The sequence below is a fragment of the Argopecten irradians genome, chromosome 2 (assembly GCF_041381155.1).
Source record: "Argopecten irradians isolate NY chromosome 2, Ai_NY, whole genome shotgun sequence".
NCBI lineage: Eukaryota > Metazoa > Mollusca > Bivalvia > Pectinida > Pectinidae > Argopecten > Argopecten irradians.
Window position 1 is genome coordinate 21,792,086 of NC_091135.1, and position 16,143 is coordinate 21,808,228.

Below are 16,143 nucleotides of genomic sequence, written 5' to 3' on the forward strand. Positions count from 1 at the left end.
ATATACAATAACAGCGTTTCTGAAGTTAGCATGGTCAATACAACGCTTGTTAAGGGCATTTTTCAAATTTCCTTGCTCATCAATAGTAGTTCTCAATTTCCAACGTTAGTAAACATCGCGATAACCTAGTATATGTTACGGCTTCGTAAACGTTATTTATTTTGTTTTGTAATTGATAGTGATTTTGATTTCAACCACTGATCAAGTTTAGGAGCAATAACTTTCATTTCTGAGCATCAGACCCGAAACATAATCTTAAAAAAGTGCTTTCGCTAAGGTCTGCAAAATTTGTGTGGGCTGTTTTTTTACAGGCACAGGCGACATCAACACGTCGTTGAGTCCATCTATTTTATCATTATTTATGAATTTGTGAATATGTACATTACAGGAAAACGACAGACGGAATGTTTAAACGAGACTAAAGTTGAAGAATTTCAATCACGGTATGCTATTATTGTATCTTGTTTGCAGTACTCTATACTACTGTAACGTCGGCCGCCTAAATGTTAGCGACGACGAAACGTATAAGTTCTTTTTTGGATGAAATGTGGTGCGATACTAATGGACACAATAGATAAAGTTCACATTTTTATTAATCCACAGCAAGTTCAAAACACAGTTAATAGTTCACTCTGTTCCATGATCGTACATTCACACTTGGCCAAGTCCGTTCACACCATTTTCACATAAGTATTTACAAGTCCATCCTCACAAAGTAACGGCACTTCCACTAACTTCTAAAACTACAGGAAAAACTCTGATAGGTAGCTTCAATAACAATTAATATTCATTAACTCCCAAATAATTCTACTGACCAATCCAAACCTTAAACGTATGCACGTGCTCCTGATAGATCAGCATCATGCCTAATATGGACCAAGGCTTTTGTCCGCAATGCGACACTGACCGAAATTGACCATATACGTCTCTATACAAAAAATCAACTACCTGTGAACAACTGACTTTCAGTGTATCGGCAAACTATAGAGTTTAAGTGGCAGAGCGCTATTCGCGAACCTGAGCGAGATGCGTAAACCTATATCAGACGTCCTAGCAACCGTACCATTAATTACAGCGCTACCTTAAAGGCCCACTACCTTTCCGAAACAGCTTTTAATTTTTAAAATGGAAATTTAAAACGAGATCGATTATTTTATAGAGTCGCATAAGTTATCAACTTACCGGTAATGCTACACTTATCATCGTCTTCTGAACAATTTAATTTAGATAAATAAAATGTTAATTTTCATAACGCGGGTCGTCTTATGTTTCCCGCCGTCGTGCTAAATACCGCGCGGTAGTTGATTATCACTGCAGCAGAAGGCAAAATAGCGGGATGAAACCCAACTGTTATCATATATTACGCAGGATAACTTGCATATGTTTGGCGTTGTAGCCTCATCTTAGGCCATCCGTATATATTTTCTTATGTTATTTATGATTTTTAGAAACCTTTAAATTTTGCTCCGGAAAGGTAGTGGGCCTTTAACAATATACGCACTACACCTAGAGGGAAGCAACTCGAGTAGAATTAACTTGACAATAACTAATCTATGTTCCCGCATCTTATAAATATACACGCTATCTCTACCAAACATATTACCACTCTAATAAATCAATCTGTATCTCCAAAATCACTACACTACATATATATTACATTTACAACATTAGTCTTTCTCCTTGCACTCTGTGGAGAGAAGTCTGACATCTTACAAAAACACAGATCCCCTCCAAAACAAACCCCACACCTCACACCCTCTAACCCTCACACACACACAGACACACACACACACACACAAATTCAAATATCTTCACACGCCTCCTAATTCATCTTTGCATCTTTTAAATATCATAAGGCCATTCCTCTGTGCTTACATCAACTGTACTTTTATTTTCTGTTGCCAGTTTTGTGTGTGATAAAATGCATTTACATGTAGTTTTTACTATTATAGTCATACCAATGTGTAAATCAGGAGGGGCCTTACACAATACACATGTGGTAATAGACACGTGGGATACTGGAGGCTCGGATGTATACAGCTGTACCTGTACTGTTACATTGGGTACAAAACAAGCACCACCTACAGCAACAACAGTGACAGTGAAAGAATATCCGAGAATCGAGCCATGGTCAACCTGTGGTAGTAAATTACTTATCACCTCCACTACATCCGATAGTTTTACTGAGACTGGCTGTACACCGATCACTGCTACCACAGTGGACAACTTTAGGACTACAGACGTGTTGACACTGGCGTTAACTAGGGCAGAATATAGTAAACCTTGGCAGTCAGGACACTGCATTTCAGTTGTATCAGGTACGATTAAAAGGCAAAGTGTTCTTTTTTAAAGAATTTTTTTATATAAAAATACCATACAAATGCTTTGGAAGGTTAAACACTGACATTCATTTTCATGTATCATAGGTAACAGTGAGCTTGATGTCTATGTCACCTGCTCAGATCCAGAAGTTATAACCACCAAATCGACATCACCATCTACAGCCATCCACCTTCAAAATCATCATCAACAGCGATCATGACGACGAAGGAGACGTCAGCAACCAACGAACACCACCTCAACTGTCCCGCAACGCTAGAAACTGTAACACACAACACCAAATGTACCACAAACAGGAGAAAACCTCAATAGCGGGGCAGGGGGGGGGGACACAATCTAGCCCTTAATAAATTCACCATAAACTGACTACAGATGATGATGCTCGTGATTACGCCCAACGAAATCCAGGACACACACAGTAAGTATGCTATTTTTATTTTTTATTGTCTAGTTATTAAGAAGAGGCAATGTTAGGTACCAATTCAGTCATTATTTCTGCCGTCCCGGATATGAAGTTATATGTGCTGTATTATTCATACCGACGAATCAAGCAGAGCATATGAATAATATTATGCTAACCACCAACATTACCGAATCCTTTACAAGGTGCCACTACCATTTCCGGAGCAAAAATTTAAGTTTTCCTTGAAAACATTAATAACATAAGAAAATACACATATCGATGACCTAAGATGAAGAGTGTAGTATTAACGGTAAGTTAATAACTTTTGCGACAAAAAATTATCGGTTAACGAATTTAATACGATTTGATACGAAAAATGATGGACATTGGCTGTAAGCCTCTATGTCTCCTATATCATATAAGTATACAATAATTATTAACTAACAGTGACTTCTTGTGTACAACTTTTTCGTTTACATTATCTTAGTTAAATCAGTGTTCATATAAAAAACAACTATTTTTTCCAGTGATTGTCTAATAGTATTTTTAAATGTTTCACATTCTTGGCATCCACAACATGTTGAGGTAAACTATTCCATTGGTCAATCACTCGAAAACTGAAAAAGGTTTTTCTTATCTCCAATTGACATCGCTTTTTGTAAAAGTTTTTTTTAGTGCGCTCCTTGTTCTGCTATTATACATCATATTTGAAAAATATCTCCTGTTACACGATTATCATGTATATCATTTATCACGATCTTAAATGTGTTTTAAATGAATTTCCTCGGATCCGTCGATGTTGATGTGTGGGTAGAGTCTTTCGGGGGTAGTGTAGGTCCTTGAACCCTGGTATCAGCCTTGATGCTCATCCGCTGAACTATTCTCGACTGCAATTCCGTTGTCCTTCACTCGATATCGGCTCCACACAATCAAGGCATATTCTAAATGAGGCCTGAGCACGACTACAGTGACTTGAATAATAATTTAAAACATATTTTTCGTCCAAGTATGTTAAAACAGACATCAGTATATACTTCATTTATTAACTTATTTATCATTCTTTATCTTTTAATTGTTTTTGTAGAAGTTTCGCAGCTCGAAGCTTTCTAACATTACTCTAGCAGGATTCAACTGACGAATTTTACATATGTAACATAACTTTTGGCAGAGGCAGTTGTTATCGATTTAGAACATATCCAACACACAACGTGGTCAACATTGGTCATTAACATAATTTGACAGTTGGAAGTATACTACCTCTTACTAGCATGCCATACTACAATAATGATTGTTACTCTTATGCAGGCCCAATTGCTACAATGAACAACAATATGTGTCCCATTGGCTGGTTGGAAAGATGTTTATGCGAACGGTCATTATGTTTTAAAACGAAAATGCCCAATTATAGTTCCAACCCTACATATATCTTTTATAGAAATCTTTGTTTTTGTATTATGTTGGAAACTATCTAATTACAGGTACTATATTTACGAGATATGCCACCCTAATTTGATTGGTTTATCCTTTTCATCTGTCAGTTGATAATCTATCGCCGGGGCATCAGGACGGTGTGATGCTTTCCGTCTATCATCACATTGTCATCATTGTCATCATCAATCATCATCAAACAGGTAGACAAGTTACATATCAATTACCATTATCTAATTCTTTTTAAGCAATCAACTATTAAGGTAAAGTGTAACACAACCAAGTTATGGCAGTTACACTTCAGGGCAACTAGAGCTTCTAATCTCACGTGTTACTTTTAATGTTTAGAGTGACCTCCCTTCTCGCTGAAGTATGGTCGTATATATAGACTTTATAGACTAAAAGTATCCAAGAAACATTTTAGTTATCCCCCCCTTTTTTGTTTGAAATGACCATTATTTTAGACAAAATGGTTGTTTGTTGTACAAACATGTTTGTTAATGCATTGTAAAATGCTCTTTGGTCAGCAATAATTACTTACATAGATATTTCAGAAAATCATTTTTTATAGATTTTTTAGGTCACCTGAGACGAAGTCTCAAGTGACCTATTCTAATCGCCTTTTGTCCGTCGTCGTCCGTCGTGCGTCGTGCGTCGTCCGTCGTCCGTCGTCCGTCGTGCGTCGTGCGTCGTATGTCCCGTAAACAATTTACATTTTCGACTTCTTCTCCAAAACCGCTGAAGCAATTTCAATGAAATTTTGCACAAACCTTCTAAGGCATAAGGCCAATCAAAATTGTGAATTATATGGTCCCCACCCCCCAGGGAGCTATGGGGAGGGGCCAAAAGGGGTAAAATTGACTAAAATTTTCAAAAATCTTCTTCTCCACTCACAGATGTGATGGAATTAAATACTCTTCATAGATAGAAAGGTCCTAAGGTCCTTTACAAAAATTGTGAATTATATGACCCTGGGGTCTCAGGTTTCCCCCTGGGGAGGGGGTTAAGTTTACTATAGTTTATATAGGGAAAACACATTTTTGAGTATTATTTGATCATTTGTAATAGGAAATGAGTCAAATATTGTCAGAATTATCAGTATGAGATGGCCATTGAATCCTATTAACCAATTTTCCATGACTGATCCCCAGGGGCCTTAGGGGCGGGGTCAAAAGGGGTCAAATAGGCTATAATTTCAAAAATCTTCTTCTGAAATTCTGGAACTGATAGAATCACATACTCTTCATAGATGGAAAGGTCTTAAGGTGTTTTATGAAAATTGTGAATTATATGACCCTGGGGTCTCACGTTTCCCCCTGGGGAGGGGGTCAAATTTTACTATAGCTTATATAGAGAAAACACATTTATGAGCATTTTTTGCTCAATTTTCATAGGAAAAGAGTCAAACTTGTTTAGAATTATTAGCCTGAGATAACATTTTAATATTAATATCTATGTTGGTCCTGGTCAACCCCCTCGGGGCAGAGGTGTGGGGCCAAAAGGGGCAAATAGGCTAAAACTTTAAAAATCTTCTTCTTAAATACTGGAAATGGTAGAATCAAATACTCTTCATAGATGGACAGGTCTTAAGGTGTTTTATGAAAATTGTGAATTACATCACCCTTGGGTCTCAGGTTTCCCCCTGGGGAGGGGGTTAAGTTTACTGTAGTTTATGTAGGGAAAACACATTTTTGAGCATTATTTAGTCATTATAATAGGAAATTCATAGTCAATTGTTGTCAGAATTATCCCTATGTGATGGCCATTGAATCTTATTTACCAAATTTTCCATGACTGATCCCCAGGGGCCTTAGGGGCGGGGCCAAAACGGGTCAAATAGGCTAAAACTTCAAAAATCTTCTTCTGAAATTCTGGAACTGGTAGAATCAAATACTCTGCATAGATGGAAAGGTCTTGAGGTCCTTTTCAAAATTTGTGAATTATATGACCCTGGGGTCTCATGTTTCCCTTCTGGGGAGGGGGTCAAGTTTACTATAGTTTATATAGGAAAAACACATTTAGGAACATTATTTGCTTAATTTTCATAGGAAATTAGTCAATCTGGGTTAGAATTATTAGCCTGAGATAGCATTTTAACATCATATCCAAATTGATGACCCCCAGGGGCCAGAGGGGTGGGGCCAAAAGGGGTCAAAATGGATAACATTTCAAAAATCTTACTTCTGAATTCACAGATTTGATGTAACCAAATAATCTTCATAGATTAAAAAGTCAAATTTATAAAATCACTGACTGACTTCAAGGGCCTGATGGGCAAATATATAGTGTTTATATGCATGTCTTTGTTTCATTCTGTATCTGATATCAGGTGACCGCTAAGGCCCATGGGCCTCTTGTTTTTAATTTCAGTTTTCTGATTTAAAAAAATCATAACTTTCAAAATAGCCTGGTGAGGGGCAAATGTTTTTATTGCTTGTATCTTTAGAGGGACCCATAGGCAAATATTTATACCATATATTATTTCTTATTTACATTTTTTTGGTGGTACACTTTACCTTAAAGTGAATAGTCGGGCAAAGGAAACCAATCTAAATGCGTTCTTTGGCCTTCCAAAAGTCATTGTATACCATAATGATGGTCAAGTTCTGCTTACGGTGTCCAGTTTTGACCATTGAAATTTTGGGGAAGCCCCGTGTAAATTTAGCACAGTTCTAAATATAAATTCGCCAAACTCTTTTAAAACGAGGCTGCGTGGAAATGTCAACATGGACATGTGTTTCTCAGTCGTGTCGGTTTCGTTTCGTGTGATAAACCACTAAATGCGGTATGCAAATTGTTGTTTTGAGATGATACATTTGATGCAAATGAAGTATTCTTACATTAATGACAATGCTTTGTAATAATTTTTCGATAAAAGCATCTTGTACATGGAAATCGACACAAATATTCGGCCGATGCAGAGATGGGGCCCCGGCAAGGGGCAATTATTGCAGCATCGCATTCGTCGTATTTTACATCAACCGAATCATGAAGGTTAAGTAACAAATAATCGTAACATAATTTCCCATTTAAAACCACACGAAAACGTTCCATAGAACGTCCATGCATGTAGCTGTCAAAGATGTGAAAATAAATTAGCTCATACATAGATATTTTACAAGTACAATATATGTGTTCAATTATTCGTGTAGTTTTTTGCAGAGATTTAATTAAATTATCTATGTCTCTGTTTTTTTTTTTTTTTTTTTTTTTTTTTTTTGTAAACAATATTTGAGTTTCTGGAGAGAGATGACATGAATGTCCAGCTGGAAGGAAAGAAACTTTTATGATGTATATGTATCGTACAATGTATATATGTAAACGTACATTCAATGTAGCTGCTATAGAATTACAACTAGGAAAATCTCTCAAACATTGATAATATTTAATTCTTCACATTCATGTAGGCCTATGCTGTGAGAATTAACACATCATATATATTTCCAGAAAACATATAGGCCTACATGTATGTTACTTTCCTTTTCTGTTGTTTCCTGTTCTTTTTTGTGCTCTGGAGAAAAAGATGATTGAGTTGAAGAAAAGTAATTAATTAAGAGAAATGTGTACCACAGTACTTTGTCTGTAGCCGAGGAGTTCTATACTGTTTTAAATAGTCCAGTAATTAAATGATTAAATTGAAAATTTCAAAATTAAGATGTAAATTGTAAATTCCATTTTTGAATGAAGTGTTTCCCCTCCTTTGAGAGTACACAGTGTGTATACCCTTTTTGGTTTTTAGGAATAATACCTGAATAGGAACCTGAAATAACATGACAATCAATCAGGTATGTGTGTGTTGTGGGGTGGGGGGTGGGGGGCTAAAAGACAGAAGAATCATGAGGTTGGGAAGTTGTAACTTGAGTGGGGGGTTGAAATATAGAAGAAATAGGCTAGGATTTTCCATGTGTAGCTATTTCTTCTGTATTTCACCCTCCGCCCAAGTCACAACTTCCCAATAGGTACCACTTTTTTGTTGTGAGAACTCAAATCAAAGACAGATCTACATAGTACTACATACTACAATTTTACGTCTATGTGTGTTTGTAATCACTGTTACTACAGTATTAATACATAAATGGTCTATGTACAAGTTACACATAGACAATAAATGTGAAATTTGGTTCAGACAAAAAGATTTTTAACATTTCAGATAACTTGCTAGTTTTATGGTTTTATTTATATGTTGAGTCTATTCTCTTTGTAAAGTAGAATTTAGAAATGCTAAGACAATGGTATCTATATTGCTATATGTAAAAAAAAAACCTTAATATTTTAAAAGTTAATTGAAAAGCTATCTCCACAAGCCCTGACAAACAAATGGGCCGGCATATGGATGCAAGAATTATATAATCACTGGATCTAGAGGACTAATATAAACAAATATTTCTACAAAGTTAAACAATGAAAAAGTATTTGCATCATAATTTATTTAAATGATTACAGTTGAAAGGAACATTTAATAAATTAATACTGTTTTAAATGTTCTGTTCATGATCTTATATGGTCCATATTGGAAAAGTTTACTTTCAAGAGCACTCATATCAACATTCTTCAGTCTTCATATGATGCTAATTGTATGTATATGTATACCATACACTTGTATACAGGTCCAAGGGATGAACTTTCTGTATTCATGTCACTATGCATGCATGGTGCCTGAAAAAAAGAACCAACAATTTTTTATATCTGTTTGAATATGACAAAAATTGAAATGATCAATTTCAAATATATATAAATGAATAAATGTAGGTTCATTCTACAGGTTTTTTTTTTTATTTTAGAGAAAACATTTTATAAGTTGTGAATGTGTCACTGATGCATTTGATAGAATCAAATATTTGTTTCAAAAAAGATACAAAATTCATTATCTATAGTTCCAACAAAAATTCAGAATAATTATAAATGATACATGGCTGCAGTACATTTCAACTCTGTAAAGTTTGTCATATACACATGAACCAGGTACAGTTTGTAATAAATATACAAACACTATTTATTATTATGACCAGAAATAATACTGTATGTGTCCTCCAAAGAATATCTAAAGAACAAGCTAAAACCTACATGTACATATGTATATGTGTATATCAGAACATATACAATTTTTACCAATTGGCAAATAACCTACAATGTAAATCCTATATACAATGTATGTGTATAACACTACCAGAAACATGTACAGAACAAAAATTTACAAATTAAAAATCTATAAATATATACATCAGAACTGTATGAATTGACCGGTAGCATAATAATTATAGATTAATTGAAACAAATCTTAGCTTGATAATGCACTAGCCCCCCTCGGTTACAGTATCTAACTGTACATGGCTCATTACAACGGTACATTTTTAGATAAAAATATTACAGGGCATTCATTACCCCTAAAAAGAGGCCCCACGAAAGAACGCTATTTACCCCAGGGTTACGTCTTTTACGCGATTGGGGAACAGGTATGAAACATGTGACCCATATGTGACCACTCATTTATGAAAAAATACTGCTAGGGACTATTTACATAATGATCAAAAATACGAAGACACTCACTCACTATCAGCTGAGCAGGGAGTACCGGGTAGTAAAGCCAATAGGTACAGTTGGGTAAGTAGACTAAAGGTTTACACATTGTGCACACGGAGTGTGAACTACGAGTGGACACGGAGTTGCATCGATGGATTTGAGACTACAGGTAGACACGGAGTTGCACGAGGTTTTAGACTACATGTAGACAACGGAGTGCACGAGGTTTAGACAAACAGGTTAGGACACGGAGTGCACAAGATTTAGACAACAGGTAGACACGAGTGCACTAACAGTGTGAACACGGTGTCCCCACTACAGGTGGGTATCGTGGTCCATGTAAAATGTATCACATACATCTAGACCACAAGAGCAGGACTATATGATGTGCCACAGAAAAATATAAGGAGAAAATATAGAATTGATTCTAGCAGTCTAATATGGACTTTGACAGATAGAAATAGTTTATTTGCGATCAGAAACCATGAATATATATTGCAACATAAAAATATGCCGTTAATTACTGGAAATCATTCTGACTGTAAGTTTATGTTTGAATAGATACATAATTAAAGTAAAATGTATCAATAAATATTATCATATCATACAATTTAATTATTATAAATAAGGACGTAATAATAATATAATTTATAAAAGCAGATTAAACTGCGTACGTATTACACCACATACTGGTTATGTCCTCAACAATGAATAGTTCCCAGTAAAAAACTATTTTTCTTAGCTAGTGATAAGGTAGTTTAAAGCTGAAATTCTTTTTCGTACGCATAAAGTGATGAACCTTGCGTGGAGTAAGATTTTTTAGTAAAAGCAAATCGTCCGCCAAAGAGATATTTTTGATCGGCAAATTATTTTGATTAAAAAGAATATAATTGATTGTGCATAATCAAAAAGCAAGGACATAATAAACATAAACAAATCAAAATTCTTCATAAAATGATTTAACTATGTATGTATGGAATCATAGTTTTCTAAAACGGCAAGGTGCGCGAAATAGTTTGTATAATACGTATATACATTTGCTACATGGAACCTGGCGCGTTTGCAAAGCATTGGAAAAATGAGAAATCGTCCATAGTACGTTAAAAATCGGCATTAGAAATTACACATTTATTACACTTCAACCGATTGAGGAACCTGTAAGCACTGGGCTTAAGAAAGCAAAAATTTATTATTATCGGCATGTGGGCTGCTCGTGAGCATCAACACTGCGTACATGTTCAAAGGACCGATCGCTAAAAATTGTAGGTCACATGTCCTGATAACAAATCAAACAGACAGAATCAAAATAAATCCAACTTCTACCCAGTTAAACTGTAGATTCATAGTTGTTGATTAGATTCTGAATTTGTCAAAATGTATTTTCTAATTCTAGAAAGCCTTGATAATTTGACAAAAAAATTTTTGACCATCCTTATGAAATGGATGACCAAGAAGTAATAATGGTTTCTTTTACAAACCGCAGTTGTGAAATTGAGTTATCAACATTACGGGATGATAATTAATTAACAATATAAATTGTATTAATGAAAAATTCAGATCCATATGGTTCAGTTAAGAAGTACCGATTGAGAACCAATGTAGCAACCTGGGCTTAAGATTTGCCAGGATAAATTTTGCCATTTTTCATTCATCGGATGTGGCTGCTGTGGACATTCACTTAAATTTTCAAAAGGACCGAACGCTAAAATGTAGGTCACATGTTTAAATCAATTTGGATAGAATCAAAATAAATCCAACTTCTACCCTAAATACGCTTTTCAAATAATTGTTTGTGTTGATCATAGTTGTTGGGATTCTGAATTTGTCATAATGAATTTTTTATTCTAAAACCTTTATGAAATTTGACAATATCCTTATTTTGACTTTACATTCTTCTTTTAACAAACCGCGTTGAGTTATATATGACAATATATATATTATGCTTCTAAATGTATGAACCATATGTAGTATTATATGTATCACATCACTTAAATTTTTTTTAAATTTTGCCTGCTCGAAAGGTATACCCCTAGCTAGGACTGCATGTTGCCATGGTTCCCTTTGGACTTCTACTTGTTCCAACAATCCACACGATATGAATAATCCTAAATTACCTAACATGTGGTCAGAGTGGGCACCAGGGCCTTGGGCCTTCCTTAGGGCACCCTTCAAATGTTGTCAGTCAAGATGTATCACAGACTAACACCAACACCTATATAACAGTGTAGTCCCTTATCGAAGCGCGCCAGGAGTCCATTTATAGCATGCTGGTACAAGTACTTAGGTGCAGCCATCTCTACATACATACATTGTTAGTCATCTCACACCAAATACGTACAGTTATACAAACAATGCTACGTCAATAGGGATATGTTATGTTTTAACTAGTAGTGCATTTTAATTTATTTGTTAATGAAGCTTTATATATTAAAATTAAAAATAATCTAAATACCAGTGTATAGTTAACTAAAACTAAAAACATTTATTTCAAGATTATTGGAAAATACTATATTTCATCCAATATCTTTTCATTAATTTAATTTTTTACACTGGTTTTTTTTACATATATCAGAAACCTGATTACATCTATGTATAAATGACTATGTTGAATAAGTTCCTAATCTACATTAATTTTGATTATAATATATACATGTATTATTTGTTAAATTCAAGGTTTGTGACAGACATGCATTATTTACGCATTGTACAGCTACCGTCAGCTCCACTTCACCCCCCCCCCCCCCCCCCCAGGAACCGAGTGTACATGTTTACCCCAGGCTCTACAACAAGCATGTACATGTAATCTAATAAGAATGGTACTTATGTGTTTCAAACCCATGAACCTATGTGATTTTTAAACGGTAAAGTATATTTGTTTGTCTTAACAAACTTCCATAGAAACAATTCTAAAATCACATATTATATAAGGATACTGATCTGCCCCCATTCTCATAAAGCCGTGCAAACACAGAAGGTAACGATTCTGCCCTCTGGCCATTCTTATCGATGGTCACCTTGAGTACCGTGTATAGCTGGATACTGTGGCTTACCTGTATGTTTGACAAGTTATAATTATTGGACCATGACGCAATATACGATCAAGATAACTTCCGGGTTGGGATCATAAACTTATTGTGTTACCGGTAATTAAGAAATCAAAACAAGCATTGAATTGGGTACTTGTAGGTAGACTAGCCACCAATTAGTGGAGGACGTCATATAGTATGAAGTGGATATTTAATTCTGCATGATCTTTTTTTTAAAGACGTTCAGTTTTTTAATAAAGAATATGTAATTAAGTTTTTTTTTTACGTACCAATACTTTTAGAACTTAAAATAGCAAAGAAAAAATATTATAAAAGTGTATATATTTTAAATGAAAGGACGATCTACAAGTTATCGCTAAGACAACTGATTGATAGGCACCAAAATCATTTTGATTAGAAGCTATGTATTACCCCGTTATATGGATAGTATTATTGAAAGCTTATTATAAAAGAAAAAAGTATCTCAAAAAGCACATTAGGACTGGGGTTTTTGTCTGCAATTCCAAGTTTGTATTTATGAACCATTGTGAAAATGCTTGATGTTATTTAAGTGAATTATATATATTTACCCATAAAACATTTACTTTTGAAAACGTAATATAGACAATATAAGATAAGAAATGGAAACAACTGATATAATATTAAATAGACATATACTTATACTTGAATATAAATCAATCTTATTAACTTTTGCAGTGAAAAGTGTTTTATTCATCGTATACTAAACACAAATTGTAAATTGTACTAGTTATATATACTATGTACAATAAATTGTAGAATGTTGTAATTAAAAAAATAAACACTTAAAATTATAATTATGTATTATTTTCAAATTGAAGAACTTATTCTTTCCCCGATCCCTAACTGTAACACATCACCCTTGTCTGTCTAGCTCTCAATAGTACCTGGACACGATGTTCCCACCTGTAGTAGGACACCGTGTTCACACGTAGTGCACTCCGTGTCTACCTTGTAGTCTAAATCTTGTGCACTTCCGTGTCTACCTGTAGTCTAAATCTTGTGCACTCCGTGTCTACCTGTAGTCTAAACCTCGTGCACTCCGTGTCTACCTGTAGTCTAAACCTCGTGCACTCCGTGTCTACCTGTAGTCTAAACGTAGTGCACTCCGTGTGCACAAGGGTGTAACCTTTAGTCTACTACCAACTGTACGTACAGTAGCGGTCCGAAGCCGCGTGCTCGTTTGAACTGTTCTCTTCACTATAACAAGTTATATTAACACTCTCCATGCGTCGTAATGTTTACCGAGTTAGTAGTTGTTGGATTGTCGCTGCTCCCATTGCCTTTCCTTTCCCTTTCGCATTTTAGGTGAGAGTCAGTTGGTTTTTTGGCGGAAACCTTTTGGTTCAAAACTACGGTAGCCATGTTTTTGTTTACTACGGAGAGTGGTGATGTTGCGCATGCGTTAAGATTGACCTGCACTCATAGCCGGTCGGGAGGACTTTTAGGATTCCCATAGATATTATTATTTTCTTCGCATGTACAGCGATTTTGACGGAAATTTTTATTTTTCTAATTCATAAGAAATTATACGGGATATATTAATACCATTTTTACCGATTTTACAGTCACTTGCCCGACTATTCGCTTTAATGTCTTTGTTTACTGTCGTATGAGTTTAGTTTGCAGCTCTGATCTATTACTACCCTTGCATTGTATGTAGTTACATGCATACAGAGTTTTGAAAGATTACAACATCACTAAAATTGTTTTCGTTGTGTGTTAAATACACATCATAAAATTCGACGATATGTCGCTCACTCTTTTTTTAATGATAAAAAATCAGTAGTATAGATCACAATGACATAGTATAGTATGTTAAACTCCATCTCACCTCTGTAGAACCACATACCAAGTAGGAAGTCCAAAGATCGTGTAGTATATAATGTAGATATGCCTTATAGTACAGGAGATAAGGTCCAAGCAAGGTTTGGCTCAACCGACAACATCTCATACTGTCGCTTCTTCACCACTGGATATATTGACCATACAAGTCGCCGATCCTGTCTGTTATTGCATCGCGTTTTACATATATATGAAAATCGTTCAAATCTACTGAACGCTTAATCTTGTTACTCTAAAAGTGTGTTAAATATTTATCTGATCCACGCGACCTTTTTTATTTGTGTTTAATTCTAATGTACCACCGTATTATTTCACAGGAAAAAAACAACCAAAAAACCTAACGAGTCTGCAGACCTAGCACATGGCAATTCACATTTTGACCCTGTAGAAGAGACTGAACCTAATACTTGTAATGGTACAATGCCGAGATACGTCAACGATCACGGGGATACATTAACCCATAACTCACTCTATCAGTCGGCCGGACCACGAGATCCGGACGCCAGGCACATAGTTACGGAGGCGGGAGATGTGTATGCAACAGGTGCAAAAGCCTGGTAAACAAACTGTAAGCGATGACAGAGAAAATGAGATATTAGAATTAGAGGAAACTCCGAAGGGTGATGTCTATGCTGTTGTTAACAAATCAAAGAAGCAAAACAATAGTGAGACTGTGGACAATCTGTCTCGGTATACAAGGCGGCGGACGGTTTAGTATACGCGGAAGTAGGTGTACAGGATGGAACAGTACGCCCATCCACACGTGTGTGAAGTCAGGACCGCCCCCGGTTAGTCCAAAACCGAAAGTAGACTCAGAGAGTGTTGTGTATGCTGAAGTGAAAACTGGTATTTGAATTTATAACATTTGTGTTAGGCAAGAAAAAAAAAACTTGTTATTCAAGTGCAAGGTCATCTATTGTTGTAATGTTGTAGGTAATAATTCACAAATTCTAGAAGGGTTATATTGACTAAGTGGTTAAAGGAGAAGAAATACTATTAGAAACCAACTCTTGCATCCGAAAAATGTGAAAGAAAAAGTGTTTTTGCCTAGCTTTGTTTCAAATTCCATTTCGAATCCAGAGTTGGAGGCAAGAAATAGAATGTCAGACACCTTAACCACATATCCGACGCTGAGAATTTCCCATTAGCTATTGTTCGCCGTAAAGGTACATATCAAAATTTTAAATGTATATATAACCTGTAGTACAATTGTTATGTTATACGTGTTTTTCAGAGTTAGTAAACTTTTTATAAAATACTCATTGTAAAAATAGAGAATACATGGTTATAGTGTCTGAAAAAATAAGCTGTATTTTGGTGAGGGTTTAGAAAGAAAATTCGCGAACGTTGGCGAGCCACTTTTTCCGTTCCGAACCAAAAATGATAGTTTATAATGTTATTTTTGATCCATGTATAAGCAACACGATTAAGTTAAAAAAATGTGTTGGATGTAGAATAGATTATGATGTGTGGAAATTATTCTTATATAGACATTATAAAGTTTAAGTTATGCTTTAAAACAGATGAGCTGTATGACAAAAT

At 35.2% G+C, this 16,143-nt stretch overlaps 1 pseudogene; it reads left to right on the forward strand.

Moving 5' to 3' along the window:
- Window positions 1-1,921: 1,921 nt before the first annotated feature.
- LOC138316505 (uncharacterized) lies at window positions 1,922-15,482 on the forward strand (annotated as a pseudogene).
- Window positions 15,483-16,143: the final 661 nt, after the last annotated feature.